This window comes from Papaver somniferum, chromosome 2 (assembly GCF_003573695.1).
Source record: "Papaver somniferum cultivar HN1 chromosome 2, ASM357369v1, whole genome shotgun sequence".
Lineage (NCBI taxonomy): Eukaryota > Viridiplantae > Streptophyta > Magnoliopsida > Ranunculales > Papaveraceae > Papaver > Papaver somniferum.
The window spans coordinates 28,611,191-28,614,749 of record NC_039359.1 but is presented as its reverse complement, the minus strand read 5'-3'; the positions used below and the strand labels follow the sequence as shown (position 1 = coordinate 28,614,749).

General features: G+C 33.1%; 1 pseudogene; it reads right to left on the bottom strand.

Annotated features, from left to right (window-relative positions):
- Window positions 1–3,357, bottom strand: LOC113353086 (annotated as a pseudogene).
- Window positions 3,358–3,559: the final 202 nt, after the last annotated feature.

Sequence of the window (3,559 nt, the reverse complement as noted above, 5' to 3'; positions counted from 1 at the left end):
ATCAGATGATCCCTTGGTAATCTGGCTCTGATCACCATTCATTTGGTAATCTGGCCCTTTTCATTAGAAAATCAGATCCCTGCAGACAATAATAAGTTCATCAATAGTGTTACAACTTGCAACTAACATGTGTAGAAAAAAGATTAGCTAGGTAATTAAGCTCCATATAATAAACGGTACGACCCATCACCTATTAATTATCGCGAACATGTTATGTATATATATACGCATTTAGTTCTTGCCAAGAATAGTACATGACTTGTATGCAGCGAACATTTTGCAGCTCTGTGGTTCAAGTACAAAAAGAGAAGTAAAAATGTCTTCCAAACCAGTCCGAATAGGAGGATCTTGTGTCACTTGGATTAACCTATTCGAAAATCGCTTAGTATATATAACTAACCAAATCAAAGCATGCACATGGGGATATTAGCATGATTCTGTGTTCTCTCGCACTAGAGTTCATGCATAATACCATTATAAGCATGCACTTATAAATCATATTTCACATCTATATATGCATATCTATGATATCACTTAATGGTGCATGCTCATTACGCATTCATATGTAGTACATGAATTCTGTTTATACATACTAGTGTACACTATTTTTTTAGAACTAGAGATGCTTTTATGAAATGATGATAAGTGATAAGCGATCTGAGTAAAGACATTTTATATATGTACCTCTTCACGGAGCTTAGCTTGATTATTCTTGCTCCCAATTCAACCCGTAATGAGCATGGGGAAAATGTGCCCACTACCAAATAAACAATGTATATTACAAAATCATCAGCAAAAAAGTTGAGTTTCAAATGCATAATCAAGCAAAATAATTGATCCATTGGTTCTACTGTGTTTCCTCCTTTACTTGTCAAAAAAAAATTTACTCACGTTTTTGGCTGCAGTACTGAATGCTTTTCTGTGGTTGATATCTGGATTATTGGCCTTAATCCTTTGTATTTCCTCCCTAAAAGAAACAAGAGGAAATGGATGGCAACAACTGAAGGGGTTAGTAATATCATTACTTAGATTGCTTAGGTAAATTAGTATTGAACAGACTAATCACAAACTAATAGAAATGGTAAAGTTACAATACTTACTTTATGAACTGATTATATGCTGATGGAACCCTGTGTTTCTTCTCAGGAGCTGTGCAAAAAGAAGAGACAGAAGTCCACCAATGTGGAAAACAATGAAGTACCCAAATTTAATGTAACGCTATTGGATTTGTCCAAACAATGTAGAATCACGTACAGATATATATATAGCGAATAAAGAGAACAACTTACGCTGATTAACAATCCGTTTTTCAGTTTTAGCAGTAGTTACTTGCATTACTTGAATATCCTGGTTATGTTTTGAAGAGGATGGAAAATCAATCCTCTGAAAATGATCACCATTGTTAGGTGTCTGTGAAATTATTAAACAAAGAATTCATTCATCACAAGATCTAAAAGAAATGCAAATGCATGAAGAACTAGGGCATCTCGTGTAAGACTTCAGAGAGAGAGAGTAAACAGTTCTAAACACCAGTCCCTATCCCATTTGAGAAAGAGAATTGACTGAAGTGACTAAATCAGTTAGAACTACAGATCAATCAATCTCTCTCTAGATGAAAAGCAATAATTCTTTTTAGGGTTTTATTTTGAGTCAAAGTATTGAAAGAATACAACCTCTGAATGATATAGTAAACAAGGAAGAAGATCCAAAGAAAATCACATCAATATAATAGTTCAAGCTAATAGCTAACTTTATGCGTCCATCAAATCAAACTCAATCAAAAGAAACAGCAAACTATTAAAACACTGCTAATTAGTACAGTGAACTAGGGGTCTTATGGCGGCAGCTAGAGATTTGTACAGTTTTCAGAACATGTATATTAAAATCATTAAATGAAAAAAAATTGCTTCGAAAAACACAATAAATTGTTTCTTTCTCAAGCGAATCATGAGGTGTAATGAAAACTAAGAAGAACCCTAAATTTCAGCTGATGATAGATCGCCCTCAAATGAGAAAACAAATAAATTAAGTTGTTTTTCACCTGCAGATCTTGTAGCGATAGTGACTGTAAAACAGCTCCCATGTTTACAGACCACAAATTTGCGCAATGCCCACATCTGACGGTCACCGTTTCGAACAAACTACTGCATGGAACACTCACCTGTGCAAACAAGAGAAAAAATCAACAACAAGAAGAAAAAAAAATCAAATAGTTAGGTCCAAATTATGAATGGTATGGTTTTCTTGTCAATTTTTTTTTTTTTGAAGTTGGTAAGTTTAAGGAAAGGAAAGAAGGTAACATATGTGTTTAAAGTGAAGAATAACAAAAATAAGATGATGATTTTCAGAAAGGAAGAAATCTATGGATATAATAAATGTTAAAACGAGACATGTTTCTTTAAATTTTGTTTTGAAAGGTAAACTACACGCAAAATTAAAGGGCAGTCTTCTTTCCCCTTTCCCTATCTGTAAAAGTTAACCCTAATAACCTCAGAAAATGCACTGCTACTGGATAAAAGGGTACTGATCAATGAATGAATGACTTTTGTTACTTTGGCAACAATTTAAAGGAAAACTATAACACCAAGTAAGGATAGAGACTTGACTGTCTGTGTTAACATAAAATGTAATAATATATATACAAGAAACCCCAATTAATATTTTAAAAATAAAAGAAAAAGGTTATGTGATACAAGATTTTGTAAATCAGAAGATCGGAAAAAAGTAAAGAAAAAGAAGCGTGATCAGAAAATCTGGATCTAATTGCGATTATAAAAGAACACATACGAATATATATGTATAAAGAGAGACGAGTTGATATAAGCAAAAAAGTGAATACTAGACATATTCATATATATACCGCAAGAATGATGTTGCAGAAGTTACAGGGGATATAGCAAATTTGCTCATTCACAAAACTCATAGTCGAAGAGATAGAAGACATCATTGAGACTTGAGAGAAGAAGAGAATGAAAGTAAAAGAAAATTCGTATTTTTAAACACAACACTTTCAAGAGATTATATAGAGAAGCGTGGAAGAAGATGATGAGTTTACAATATCTGTGAATGAGAAATTAATTAATTATTGATAAAAACATCTCTGACATAACTGTTTAACTTTAATAAATGGTTGGAATGTGGAAGAGGTGGAAGAGAACGGAAATGTTTTGATGGATCGGTAGAGTAGCAAACATTGATGAATACCTTATTAATAATAGGTGGTGGGTACTTGTTGTTTGATGATAAAATTAGAAATGTTTGAAATCAAAGAGTTTATAAATTCAGTATTGAGGTTGACTTTTCATATGTATAGCTAGCTGTTCTTATATGGGCGATCAGGTAGGGAACAGCCATGAAAGAAAAATAAAATAGAACAGAGTTTGAGGTAAAGAACAGCGGGTTCAGAATGTATGATAGGGTTTGGCAGTCGATTGGTAGGGCAAGTGAGAGAGAAAAGAAAAATGATAAATTTACCTTTGGTGAAAATTGAAATATTCTACTAAGTAGGGTTTACAGGAAGGGACAACAGACAGACTACTAGGTCTAGGTGTGTTGGTGT